Raw genomic sequence first — 14,474 nt, 5'->3', positions numbered from 1 at the left:
TGCACCATAAGCCTTCTGAACCACCCTATGCACTTTTAGGGAACTGTGGGTGTGGATCTCTGCTCCTCCACACTAAGAATCTTGCCATTAAGCCTATATTCTGCCTTCAAACTCGGCCATCCAAAGTGAATCACTTCACACTACGATGGGTTGAACTCCATCTGCCACTTCTAAATCGACAGAAGATGGTTCAGCATCTTGTGTGCCTGCAGAGAGTTCAGCCATCAGTTATTGTAATTCTGAGGGTCATTGGGTTACCTAAGAATATAATAAATATCCATTTTTAAATTACTCATGGTGAATTTTTGTTTTACATATTAAGGCTGTTTATGAAAGAGCAAATATGCTGAGCAGTGACCATCCTGTCAACTAAACAGCGGAGGCATTTCCTGCTTAGAAAGTTGGCAGTGCACCAGAAGCATTGACTATGAGCCAACGTGATTCCCATTACAGGTTCGAGTACACCGTCTGCATCGGTGTACTCATTTTCATTCATTAGCAAGTATGATCTCCTAAATGGGCTTTCTTTCACTGACGCCTTTAACTCGTCTGTAAATCTGCAGCTATTGGCTTTACACGAATGACTTGAATAACAAGGTGTGAAAAACTGCAGAAACAGCCCCTCCATGCCATCACTGCTGGGTTTAAAATTATCGCTGGGATTAGTCAGCAAGATCCTGTGAAAGGCGGATTGCATGGAGCTAATTTTCTGGCCTGTCTCCCATTCTTCATCTTCCAATAATACTTGCGCACAACACACACTGAAGAATTAATTTGTTAGAAATCAAATCAAAATATCAGAGTGCTAATGGAATTTAAAGACTTCTTCCACTTTGCTGCATCACAGTAGGTAGCAACATTAAACTTAATAAAATTTGAGATCTTTGTCTAAAGCGGTTTAAGATGCAAGCATAATGCAATTTATTGAGCATTTGTTGAGCTCCCTGCAGGGCATAGTACTATTGTGGTTGGTTACTCTGAATCATATCCAGAGGCCACCAATACCCAAGCACATGCAGCAGAAGTAGGCTATTTGTCTCCTCATGCCTACCCTGCCATTCAATATAATCAGGTCTGACCTCCCCCAGGCTCGTTTCCTCTTCTGTACCAGCGTCACAGGCCCTGTCTATGGAAGAATCTATAGTTTCTATATTAGCTCCTTAGCCTTCTTGGACTCCAGGGCACCAGAGTGAAAGTAAGTTAATCCTAAAGGACTACTTCAGAAGGAGCTACACAGTTGAAGTAGATGATTCCACATATCCAAGTTAAAATATCACTGCACGTTGGGAGTTTAAAATCGGTTAATTGAAGGATTACTTGGTGAACAACATGTACAAAATGCTGGAAGAACTCAGCAAGTCATGCAGCATCTAGGGAGGAGAATGAACAGTTCATGTTTTGGGATGAGACGCTTCATCAGGATTGGAAAGGAAGGGGACAGAAGGCAGAATAAGAAGGTGAGGTACAGGAAGTAGTACAAGCTGGCAGGTGATAGGTGAGAGCAGGTAAGGGGGAAGGTGGATGGTTGTGAAGGGAGGGGAATGAACAAAGAATCTGGGAGGTGATAGATGGAAGAGTGGGAACCTCCTTGCTCAGAACTGCCAGCAGAGGTTGAGGGCACAGGTTCCATTGTAACATTTAAGGTAGGTTTGGATAGGCACATGGATGAGAGGGGTTTGGAGGGCTATGGTCCAGGTGCAGGTCGATGGGATTAGGAAAAAACGATAGCACAGAAGTAATGTGGAGGAAGCTTAGGGGCCACTTGTGCTGGGTTCAGGATAGGTTTGTCCCAGTGAGACAAGAAAAAGTGGTAGGAAAAGGGAACGTGGCTGAGGAAGCACGTGAGGCAACTCGTCAAGAGGAAGAAGGACAATATGTTAGATATAAGAAGGAAGCAGGAGAGGCTTAAGAAAGGACTTGGGAGAGCTCAAAGGGGGCATGAGAAGGCTTTGGCATGTAGGATTAAGGAGAACCCCAAGGCGTTCTATGTGTATGTGAAGAACAGAAGGATGACAAGAATGAAGGTGGGGCTGCTAAAGGATAAAGAAGGCAACATGTTCCTGGACGCGGAGGAGGTTGGGGGGGTCCTAAATGAATACTTTGCTTCAGTATTCACAAGTGAAAAGGGCCTTGATCAGGGTGAGGTCGAAATAGAACAGGCTTGTGTGCTGGACAATGTGGAGATTAAGGAAGAAGAAGTGTTGGATCTTCTTAAAAACAACAAGAGTGATAAGTCCCCAGGGCCGGACATGATATACCCCAGGTTGCTATGGGAAGTGAGAGAAGAGATCGCTGGAGCAGTAGCTATGATCTTTGAATCCTCTCTGGCTGCATGGGAGGTGCCAGAGAATTGGAGAATGGCAAATATAGTTCCCTTGTTTAAAAAAGGTAATAGGGAGAATCCCGGGAACTATAGACCGGTGAGTCTTACGTCGGTGGTCTGCAAACTATTGGAAAGGATTCTTAAGGATAGGATCTACAAGCATTTGGAGAAGTACAGTCTACTCAAGGATAGTCAACATGGTTTTCTGAAGGGAATGTTGTGCCTCATGAACCTAATTGAGTTTTTTGAAGAGGAAACAAAAGAAATTGATGAGGGTTGGGCGGTAGATGTGGTCTACATGGATTTTAGCAAGGCATTTGACAAGGTCCCCCATGAGAGACTCATCTACAAAGTCATGAGGCATGGGATCAGTGGAACCTTGGCTGTTTGGATAAAAAAAATTGGCTTGCATGAAGAAAGCAGAGGGTAGTAGTGGAAGGAAAGTATTCTGCCTGGAGGTCAGTGACTAGTGAATTGCTGCAAGGATCTATCCTGGGACCCCCGCTCTTTGTGATTTTTATCAATGACCTGGATGAAGAGACAGAAGGATGGGTGAATAAGTTTGCAGATGACATGAAGATTGGAGGAATTGTGGATGGAGCTGTAGGTTGTTGAAGGTTACAAGATGATATAGACAGGATGCAGAGTTGGGCAGAAAAGTGGCAGATGGAGTTCAATCCCAATAAGTATGAGGTGATGCATTTTGGAAGGACAAACTAGAAGGCTGAGTACAGGGTTAATGGTTGGTTACTTAAGAGTGTAGATGAACAAAGGGACCTTGGGGTTCAAATCTATACATCCCTCAAGGTTGCTGCACAGGTTGATAGGATAGTTAAGAAAGCCAATGGAATGCTAGGCTTCATTAATAGGGGGATTGAGTTCAAGAGTAGAGAGGTCATGTTGCAACTCAACAAATCTCCGGTGAGACCACACTTAGAGTATTGTGTTCATTTCTGGTTACCTCATTATAGGAAGGATGTGGAAGCTATGGAGAAGGTGTAGAGGAAATTTACCAGGATGTTGCTTCGACTGCAAAACAAGTCTTATGAGGCAAGGTTAGCAGAGCTGGGACTTCTGTCTTTGGAGCGTAGAAGGATGAGGGGGACTTGATAGAGGTCTACAAGATTAAGAGAGACATAGATAGGGTGGATAGCCAGTACCTGTTTCCCAGGGCACAAATAGCAAACACCAGAAGGCGTATGTACAAAGTTACGGGAGGGAAGTTTAGGGGAGACATCAGGGGTAAGTTTTTTTTACACAGAGGCTTGTGGGTGCCTGGAATGACTTCCCAGGGAAGGTGGTGGAGGCTAAAACATTAGGGGTATTTAAGAGCCTCTTGGACAGGCACATGGATGAAAGAAAAATAGAGGGTTATGGGTAGTGTGGGTTTAGTATTTATTTTTAAGGAATATATGGGTCGGCACAACATGGAGGGCCAAAGGGCCTGTACTGTGCTGTAGTACTCTACTGTCTAGTGTCTAAGCCACCATAGTCTAGATGGGCTGAAGGGCCTGTTTCTGCACTGTAGTGCTCTATGACTCTATGTACCAAGATTTGCACAACATTTCCTGAATATTGCACAATTTGTCTCATTTTGCATATTGGTTGTTCTATAGAAAGTATTCACCTGCCCCCCCCCCCCAGAAGTTTGCATGTTTTATTGTTATACAACATTGAACCACAGTGGATTTAATTTGGCTTTTTTGACACTGATCAACAGAAAAAGACACTTTTGTGTCAAAGTGAAAACAGATCTCTACAAAGTGACATAAATTAATTACAAATGTAAAACACAAAATAATAGATTGCGTAAGTATTCACCCCCTTTAATATGACACACCAACTCATCACTGGTGCAGCCAATTGGTTTTAGAAGTCACATAATTAGTTAAATGGATATCACAGTGTACAGTCAAGGTGTTTCAATCGATTGTCGTAAAAACACACCTGTATCTGCAAGGTCCAACTGCTGCTGAGTCAGTATCCTGGCAAAAACTACACCATAAAGACAAAAGAATGCTCCAAGCAACTCAGCAAAAAGGTTGTTAAAAACCACAAATCAGGAGATGGATACAAGAAGATTGTCAAGTCACTGAATATCTCTTGGATTACAGTTAAGACAATCATCAAGAAATGGAAAGAATATGTCACAGCCTAGAGCAGGCTGTCCTCAAAAGCTGAGTGACTGGGCTAGAATGGGACTAGTGAGGGAGGCCACCAAGAGACGTATGATGACTCTGGAGGAGTTACAAGCTTCAATGGCTGAGATTGGAGAGACTGTGCATACAACAACAGTTGCCTGGGTATTTCACCAGTTGCAGCTTTATGGGAGAACAGCAAACAGAAAGCCACCATTGGAAAACAAGCTCATGGGTAATCTTGCCTAGAGTTTGCCAGATGGAGACTCTGGAGACTCCTTCAGAGAGAATGGAAGACTCTGAAGTCAGCTGGAAGAAGATTTTATCGTCAGATGAAACCAAAATTGAGCTTGGGCATCAGACTCAGTGCTATGTTCGCCATAAGTCAAACACTGACACATTATCAAAAACACACCATCCCTACCATGAAGCAAGGCGGTGACTGCATCATGCTGTGGGGATGCTTCACTGCAGTAGGGCCTGGAAGACTTGTGAAGGTAGAGGATAAAATGAATGCAGCAAAATACAGGGAAATCCTGTCGGAAAACAAGAGAACTGCAACTTGGAAGAAGATTTGTTTTCCAGCAAGAAAATGACCCCAAGCATAAAGCCAAAGCTACACAGGAATTGCTTAAAAACAACAATGTTAATGTCCTGGAGTGGCCAAGACAGAGTCCAGACCTCAGTCGAATTGAGAATTTGTGGCTGGACTTGAAAAGTGCAGTTCACTCATGATCCCCATGCAATCTGACAGGGCTTATGCAGTTTTATAAAGAAGAATGGGGATAAATTGCAGCGTCCAAATGTGCAAAACTGATAGGGACCTATCCACATAGACTCAAGGCTGTAATTGGTGTCAAAGGTGCATCTACTAAATATTGACTTGCAGGGGATGAGTAATTATGAAATCAATTATTTTGTTTTATATTTGCAAGTAATTTAGATCACTTTGTAGAGATCTGTTTTCACTTTGACACGAAAGAGTCTTTTTCTGTTGATCAGTGTCAAAAAAGCCAATTTAAATCCATTGTGAATCAGTGTTGTGAAACAATAAAATATGAAAACTTCCAAGAGGGGATGAATATTTTTATAAGCACTGTATGCATAGGTATTTCCATTAATTGTATTTTTTTATGTTTTTTATTTTCCTGTAATCGCCCGCAAGGAAATTAATCTCACCCAATATCCTATAAGCTGGAGACCAACTATAGCCTCAGCCCAGATAACAGCAGGCTTGCTCACCACGGTATCTGTCTGCCAAATGAATGTCGATCTTGGCAAGCAATTAAACTTCCCTGACTTCATTGCATCATCCCTAAGGCCTGACATGGTCGTTCTGTCAGAAGCCTCGAAGCAGGTGGTCATGGTAGAACTGGCAGTTCCTTGGGAAGGCCAAATTGAAGAGGCTTTTGTACATAAGAAAGCCAAGTACCAGAAGGTGGTAGAGCAGTGCCAGAGATGGGTGGGGGACATAATGCGAGCCAAATGCGTGGGGTGTATAGGCTTTGTTGGTTGTTCACTGTGCAGAACCTATTCTCTCCTTGGCATTATGGGGGCTGCAAAGTAAAAATCCATCAGGACCATCACAGAGGCTGCTGAGTGAGCCTTCTGATGACTGTGGATGAAGAGGTGTGATTCGTGGATCAATGCTGCTGGGACACAAACCTGGGCATGATCAACCTTGGCTGGGCCACCTGAGCGAGAGTGTCAGAGGTTGAAAGTCCGGAAACACCTGATGACCCCTGGTTACAGCACAGATGATATGTCCCAGTGCATCCTAAGATGTATCTCAGCATCAAGGCAGTATATAACAAAAACATATGATGATATTAAATTTATTTTGACTTTAATCCAAATAAATAGAAGACATTTCTGAACTTACACAATATATGGGAGAACACGATTAAACAGGATTGTTTGAAAGTGGTGGCACAGGTAGCCCTTGTGTTGAAGAAGGATCTCCTGCCTTCATTGAGTACTGGAAATGAGATGTCATGTTGCAGCTGTATAAGACTTTGGTAAAGCAACAGAAGGAGTACTGTGTACAGTTCTGTTTCCCCTACTACAGCAAGGGTTTTGTTAATCTGAAGATGGTTAAAAAAAAAGACTTATGAGGATGTGACACAGATTAGGGTGCTTGAGTTATAAGGAAATGCTGGACAGGCTAGGACATTTTTCCTGGAGTGTAGGAGCCTGAAGATGCGATTACCATTTGTTCATTATGTGCCATGACGTATGATGTAGGCAATCATTGTCTTTCCTTTGCAAATTTTTCTAAAGAAGTGGTTTGCTATTGCCTTCTTCTGGTCACTGTCTTTGCAAGACGGGTGACCCCAGCCATTATCAATACTCTTCAGAGATTGCCTTGCATCAGTGGTAACATAACCAGGACCTGTGATATCTGCCACCTGCTCCCATGGCTACATGTGACCCTGAATGGGGGAGCTAAGCGGGTGCAACACCTTGCCCAAGGCTTACAGAGGGAAGGAGTGTCTCACATCTCCTTTAGTAGAGACATATATTCAGCCCTTCTTTTTGGTCCCCCATCAAATCACATTGATATTTTAGAAATTTATAAAACCCTGAGGGGCATAGCAGACTGAATAGCAACAATCTTTTCCCCCTCTACATTGGTGAGGCCCATCATAAATCAGTGTCTGCTTCTTTGAACACTTTCATACCATCCACCACAAGCAAGGCTGCCGGTGGCCAAGCATTTAAATTCCGATTTCCATTGCCATTTCCATTCCAATGTGTTGATCAATGGCTTCCTCTTGTGCCAAGGTTAAGCCACCCCCAGTGTAGAGAAGTAACATTTTGTATTCCATCTGGGTACCCTCCAACCTGATGGTGTGAATATTGATTTCTCTTTCTGGTGAACAAAATGTTCCCCCTTCCTCTATTCCCCACTCTGACCTTTTACCTCTTCTCATTAGCCTTTTACTTTCCCTGGGTCCTCTCCTCCTTCCCTTTCTCCTATGGTCCACTCTCTTCCCCTATCATTTTGCCCTTGACTTTTCCTACGCATCTTGCTTCACTTATCACCTTCTAGCTATCCTCCTTCCCTGTTTCACACCACACCCCATCACCTTTTACTTCAGGTATCTTCTCCTTTCCCTCTCAGTCCTGAAGAAGAGTCTCGGCCTCAAATGTAGACTGTTTACTTTTTTCCATAGATTTGCCTGACGTGCTGAATTTTGCCAGCATTTTGCATGTGTTACTTTTGATTTCCAGCAACTGATGTTTTTCTTGTGTTAGAGAGATGTAGGTTAAATACAAGCAAGTGGGACAAGTTCATGTAGTAGACAACCTGGTTGGCATGGATGAAGGGACTTCCCATGTTGTTTAAATCTATGACTCTAAATATGAAGTTTTTTGAATCTGCGTACACTGGGTTTTAATTGGTTCTATGCTGCACCTTCCTCTCCCATCAGATCCGATCAACTGCAGTCCTTTATCACCCCCACCCATCACCTCTCATCACCATTGCCATTCCCATGCATCCTTATCCATTTGCTCCTCATCTGGATCCACCTATCATCCGCCTGATCTTGCTCAACCCCTTCCCTTCTTTACACTGGCTACCTCCCCTCTACTCTTTGAATCCAGGTGAAAGGTCCCAACCTGAAATGTCAACTGTCCATTTCCCTCCACATATGCTGGCTGACCCATTGAGTTCCTCCGGCAGTTTGTTTGTTTTTTTCTCTCCCAGTCTCTGGTTTCTCCATTAACTAAATTTAGACATTTTAACAATTAATTTGCATTCCTTAACATGATCTTCCTCTTTTCAGTGGAGTTTAGTAGAAGCACAGCACCAGCTTCACTCTATTGATACTGTCGGGCCTGTCCCTGCTGACACCTCCCAGCCTGCACATTCAGCCACCTTCCTATCTCTGCCCGGCTGGTCAGGTTCACTTGCTGCTCTTTCCAGACTCATCTCCTGCAGCCTATTTAATCCCAGTTCTCATCCACAGTCCTTGATCACTCATCAAACCAGCTGGCCTCAACCAGTTGCTCCTGGCTTTCCCTTTCCCAGCCTAAAGTTTACTTTGTTGCCTGTAATGTTTAGTTTCTGTTCTCTTTGGTTTTCTGGCCCCTTGTGGCTTGTTATTTTGCTGTCTATTATTATAGTTATCGTTCACCACTGAATCTTCTTCACTGCTTTGCTTTTGGAATACATTTCCGTTATATTTCCTGACACACTGTCTTTGCTCATCAGGTGAAGACAAAAATACAAGATGCTGGCACGTGCCTCATTTAGGATGATGGACATCTTTGCAGAACCTAAGATAGCAAATGAACTTTCTCTGCAAAACTAAAGAGCTTGGAAATGCAGAGTATGATTACCCTCATCCATGCTTTACTTGTCCATTTTTGTCGCTAATGGACTGTGAAAACGGGACACTTTTGCAACGTGATTTGATGAGGAACAAAAAAGAAATGATTCAATTTGCTGAATTTGCCTTTGTGTCCTGCGCAATATAATAAGCCATACTTACTTTCCATTTTAATTCCAAATATCATCTCATTAGGAGATGTTTTAGAATAAACTGTCTCTGACTGTGGCTAAATTGGTCAGACAAAGTGAATCTCTTCCAGTATGCACCATTTCCATGTATAATAATGTGCAGATGCACTTGGGAAAATAGGGGTATCAGTGGTAGCACAATTGTGTTTGTTTATTCATAAACCCATGCAGAATTGAGAGAATGTGTGAAGGTCATTGCCATGTGTGTGTGCTTTACTCACTCTAATTGCGTGAGTCTCCTGACAGAATTTAAAACGTTTCCTTAATTTGATTCTTAAGGATCCGTTAAATGATAAATTGCAAGATAATTATCCACCTTCCAAAAGAGAAATTATTTTTTCATCGAGATGTTGCTTTATCTGGTAACAAAGCCTTTTGAGAAACCGTTAATGGTAAGAGGACTTTATTAAACTATAGGGATGAGTGGACTTCATTTCATTTGCTCAGAGCAAAGGTTTACCCCCTCCATATGTCACCAACAAGATCACGAGCTCATTGAAACTAAGCACTTCATACTGAGGTTGGTATATTTGGAATGATGAGAGATTTCTTCACAATAGGGTTATGATGATCCAGAACTCAGTTCCTTGCATAGCTGATGCAAGTGTAGGTTTTCATAAGTAAAACAGCAGGCATGTTTTAAAGTTTAAGGGAAACTGTAACAACTCCTTAATTGTCAACCAAAATCACAGAACATAAAGCACAGTGAAAGGCTTCACTTCATTACGTCATCGCATGAGAGCAGCCTCTTAAAGTGGACCCCAACTCAATGTCGGTGGTTGTGAACCGTGCATATGTTTCCACTCAGTACATTACCTGACAAAAGCATGGGAAATAATGTTTTCACAAGGGGAAAATAGAGAAACTTCAGAGGGAAATAACAAGAACAGGTAGAGTGAAAGAATAGGAGAATTGGGTCTAATTGGAAGAACTCAGAAAATTGAAGAACTCAGTGTTTTTAAAGAGTGAGTACCAGGTAGTAATAATCATATTATAATCATTTTAAAAAATCAGAAATGGCTGGCTACAACAAAAAGATTGACAAGTTGGATTACACAATGGGAAATTGGCTCACGTATACTAAGCTATTGGAACAGTATTTTGAAGCAAATGAAATAACCAATGAGAAACGAGTGCCAATTTTGCCAAGTACATTAGGTTTAAAGGCGTACAATTTGCTTCAATGTTTCATTGCTCCGTTGTAAAAGTGATGCAGGAACACCTAGAACTGAAGCCATTGTTGATTGCAGAATGCTTTAGTTTTCATAAGTAGGATCAAAAGGAAGGGGAGTCCATTTCAGCATGCGGGCTAAATTGAAGTGTTTGAGCATTGTCAGTCTGGTACTGGGCTTAGAGATGCACTGACGGAATGTTTGGCTTGTGGAATCTTACAAGAAAGTAGTCAAAAATGGCTTCTAACTGAAGTACAGCTTACATTTTAAAAAGCAGCTGAATTTGCTGTTTCAATGGAAACCACGGAGAGCAACACAATTCAGTTGCAGTCAGGAATGATGAAAGCGTGTACAAAATTTCAGTGTCTCAGCAGAAACCTGCCTGGCTGAATAAATTGTGTTGCCATTGTGACTGGAGCTCACGTACACCAAACAAGTGCAGGTTTAAGGACGAAACTTGCAGAAAATGCAAAGAAGTATGTCAAGTACAAAGAACATGTCAGGCAGACAAAAATAAATGGTCTGCACAGGAAAGAGAAAAAGATGAAAAGTCAAGTTGCAGTTTTAAAGAGAGCACTAATCTGCATACCTTTGATGAAAAATCTAATAATGATTAAAGTGACACAGGACTGGGTAGCCTTAAGATTAATGGTGTGAAAATTAATAATAGACAATCAATATGGCTTACACCAGACGTGAATGGCAAATTAATGGTTCAGCTGTTTCAGTCATTCCAGAAAAAAGAGTTTGAACGGCATTTCAAAGATACCAAACTGAAAACTGCAGATATCCAACTGAGAACTTATATACTGGAGAAAAGAAAACTCCTGTGGGAATGACAATCATAACAGTGAAATACAACAACCTACAAGTCACATTGTATCAGGTATAAATGGCAGGGTCAGCATTGTGAGGGCACAATTGGCTGAGACAACTACAACTTGATTAGAGATTCATCCACCATTTGCATACCACATCCCCTGCAATGAAACCAACTGAAAGCAAATTAAGGAAGGTACTGAATGATGCAAAACTCCATGATCTGTTGCCCAACAGAGGACCAACAGGTATTGGTGCCAGCCTCTGCACTTCTGGTTGGAAAGTATATTGGACCCAGGAAGGACTATGCTGCTGTGAGGAATCGTGAAACTGATGAAAACAGTAACCTGACTACAGCCGTTTTTGCAGGCAACATATCTGAGAAAGCTTCTGATATATTAATCAGGCAGTTACTTGTGAAATGGAGCTTAGTTTTCAGCTAGAGGTGAAAGATGCAAGCTTTCAGCTTTTGTGATAGTTTTTGTGAGTATAAAAACAAAGCAGAATCTAGTCTGTGTGCATTAAGGTTATTGCGTGAACTTCAAGTGGGAGACAAAATCTGCTTGTAAAAGTAGATGCAAAGACCAAAGCCGAGCTGGATGAATGGAGGGCAAAAAAAAAGGAGTCAAAGAAGATACAAAAACAGAGGCTTCGTCAGATGATATTGTGGATGCAGAAACCAAAAGGAGACATCAGATTGTAAGGGGAGCAACAGAAGATTAATAAAAATACTCCCGTGAACTAAATGCACCTTAGAAACATAGAAAACCTACAGCACAATACAGGTCCTTCGGCCCACAATGCTGTGCCAAACATATACTTACTTTAGACATTAAAGATAGAAATAGAAGAAGGAAAAGGAGGAAGAATTGGAGAGACTGAACGTGAAAAGGAAAAAGAAAGGGATGAAAGTAGACCAAGAGAGAGAAAAGGAGAAGAAAAGTGTCCAGAGCTGTCAGATCCACTTCCTACAGTCTCAAAGTCAACTCTTACAACCAGCACAGCGGAGGCCTCAGAACCTGAGATTGTTCCACAGCCACAAGTATCACCTGCCAAGCAGAGTGATTTCACTTGTCAGGAAAGACATTATCTTACAAAAGTAAGAAATCCTCCAGATTGATTAAATCTTTAGGGCTGAATGGGACAACTTAAAAATTTACTATGCTGTGAATGTTTGAATATAATACAGCTACTATATAGTACACTGCGTATATAGTTGAGATGCATCCTATATTCATTTGGAGTTTATAGCTAAGCAGGGAGGAGTGTCGTATTGTTAATATTTCAATAATATTTTAGTAATTGGTTGATTAAGCATTCTTTGTTTAAATAATTCATTATGGTTATATGTAAAAATACATTAATTGCATACATCATTTTGCTACCACATGATACGTGCACAGCTCGCTAGAAGTAAAGACAAAGCATATGTATATATACACACACAGAATTTGCACAGATCTTTATTAGCAGGATGTTATTCATTGGAATGTCGATGAATGAGGGGTAATCTTACAGAGTCGTGGAACATCATTGTAAGCAGAATGCCTGTAGTCTGTTTCCCAGGGTTGAGGAGTCAAGAATTATAGGGCAGAAGTTTGAGGTTAGAGGGGAGAGATTTAATAGGAATCTGTGGGGTAACGTGGGTGGTGTGGTAGCATGACTGTTAGCATAACGCTATTACAGTGCCAACAACCCAAGTTCAATTCCTGCTGCTGTTTGTATGTTGTCCCCATGTCCCCAACCACCTCGATTTCCTCCGGGTTTTCCTCCTACATTCCAAAGACGTACCAGTCAGTTGGTTAAATGGTGACATGGGTGTAATATGGTGAGGCAGGCTTGTTGGGCCAGAAGGGTCTTTTATCATGTTAAATACAGTATATCTATTTCCACATTAGGTGGTCTGTATCTGGACTCATGCCAGAAGAAGTAGGTGAGGCAGGTACATCAACAATATTTAGTCAGATACATGAGCAGGAAAGGCCTAGAGCAGGGGTTCCCAACCTTTTTTATGCTATGGACCCCAACCAGTGGAACCTAGGTTGGGAACCCCTGGCCTAGAAGGATGTACGCCAAATGTAAGCAAGTGGGACCAGCGTGGATTGGAATCTTGGCTCACACTGACCAGATGGGCCAAAAAGCCTGTTTCCATGCTGTATAACTTTATAACTTTATATTCTTTAGCCAGAAGGTGGTATATTTGAGAACTTTGTTGCCTCAGATGCCTGTGGAAGCCAAATCAGTGGGTACATTTAAAGTAGTGGTTGATAGGTTCTTGATTAGTAAGGGTATCAAAGTTATGGGAAGAAGGCAGAAAGGTGTTGAGAGGGATAATAAATTAGCCATGATGGAATGGCAGAGCAGACTTGATGGTTTGAATGCCCTAGTTCTCCTCCTGTGCCTTATGATCTTATGGTGTTACAATGACTCTAAGATAGAGGGGGATTTTGGACCCACATCATCCTGACTCAGTGGAAGTTGTGTTACTATTTGAGATACAGGCACACTAACATTCACACATACTGGCAGAGCTGATTGTTAATGACAAGGTGTAAGTTGCCCAAGTTGTCTCACAGTATAATTGACAACAGAAGGCTTATATCTCTGACAAACCCAGTGGGGAAACTACCTAGTCAAGATCATCAGTCAGTTGGAGAATATCATCTCTGCTACTGCATGTCAGGGGACTGATTTCCAATTTCAGTGGCACCGTGCCATCTGTTATCTTGCGGTGCCTTCTCTGAGGTGATGTTATGTGCCGTTGCATCAAATTACTCAACAGCTGTCACTCATTCAGCGCATAAAACATATCAGACTTTGCATTTATGTAGCATCTTTCAATTCCTTTTCAAAGCTTCAAAGTCCAAAGTAAATATATTAAAGTTCCTGTCTCTGTGTGTGTGTGTGTGTGTGTGTGTGTGTGTGTGTGTGTGTGTGTACCGACGTATGTGTAGGTATATCCATAAACAAACTCATTTTCTCGATGCGTTCACAGTAGTACCAAGAAGTACAATAGACTCAATTTTTAAAAATACTGCCCACAAAGACTAATAAACAGCCATTGTGCAAAAGAAGGCAAACTGCAAATACAAAATAATAGCAATAAGTTGATAAATAAATAAATAGATACTTAGATAGATTGTTAGATGGATAAATATTTAGTAAATAAGTAATTCAGAATGTTCCTAAGAGCTTTTTGACAGTGATCCATTTTTGGAGTGTAGATACTCATGTGGCATGGGAGATGCAATAACCTATTGTGCCTAGTAGGCTCCTACAAATAGCAATATTGATCAAATTACTTTTTTAAATAGTATTCAATGAGGATAGACACCTTCCTCCACCAGCTTTCTTCCTAATAGTTGTCTCATGCCCTTTGACACTCAGTGGGAAGGGCGGAGGCACTTCCCAAATAGTTGATATGAAAAGCAGCACTTTCAATTATATCAGGCTCCCTCAGAGCCATCTGTCAGTTTTGTTTCTCAGGTTTCTGC

General features: G+C 41.6%; 1 protein-coding gene across 2 annotated transcripts in view; it reads left to right on the top strand.

Annotated features, from left to right (window-relative positions):
• Positions 1-14,474, top strand: part of il1rapl2 (interleukin 1 receptor accessory protein-like 2) — a 1,302,096-nt gene that overhangs the window by 713,831 nt on the left and 573,791 nt on the right. The gene's annotated exons all lie outside the window — the stretch shown is intronic.

The sequence above is a fragment of the Mobula hypostoma genome, chromosome 10, assembly GCF_963921235.1.
Source record: "Mobula hypostoma chromosome 10, sMobHyp1.1, whole genome shotgun sequence".
Lineage (NCBI taxonomy): Eukaryota > Metazoa > Chordata > Chondrichthyes > Myliobatiformes > Myliobatidae > Mobula > Mobula hypostoma.
The sequence above is the reverse complement of the archived record's forward strand: the minus strand, read 5'-3'. Positions and strand labels throughout refer to the sequence as shown.